The sequence below is a fragment of the Halyomorpha halys genome, unplaced genomic scaffold (assembly GCF_000696795.3).
Source record: "Halyomorpha halys isolate HHAL.00 unplaced genomic scaffold, Hhal_1.1 Scaffold2356.1, whole genome shotgun sequence".
Lineage (NCBI taxonomy): Eukaryota > Metazoa > Arthropoda > Insecta > Hemiptera > Pentatomidae > Halyomorpha > Halyomorpha halys.
Genome location: NW_027115351.1, coordinates 13,912 through 14,280, shown reverse-complemented (window position 1 = coordinate 14,280; position 369 = coordinate 13,912).

The window sequence follows — 369 nt, the reverse complement described above, 5'->3', positions numbered from 1 at the left end:
ACTGATGCAAGTCCATTGTGAGAAGGCAGCTTGTACCTGCTGCCTGTGTCAACCCTTGCTTTTTCTTTTACATTGGTATAGAAAACTATGGAAAGGTCACTTCCTCTATGGTCAGTGTCTGTCGAAATGTGCCAGATGTCTATAGTTTATACTATATAGTTTATAATGATAGTCTATTTATAATAATAGCTGTTAAATAATATAGCGTTCGTTAACTCGCATATGCAATAGGTTTTTCGCCCTCTTCAAAATACTGCGACAGAACGCCCCCAATAGCCAACTCGCTGTCTACAACTGTCTGTTGTTGATTTTAAATGATCTATGGAAATCGGGGGAGGCCAGTAAAGGACGCGTTGTTAGGATCTTCCG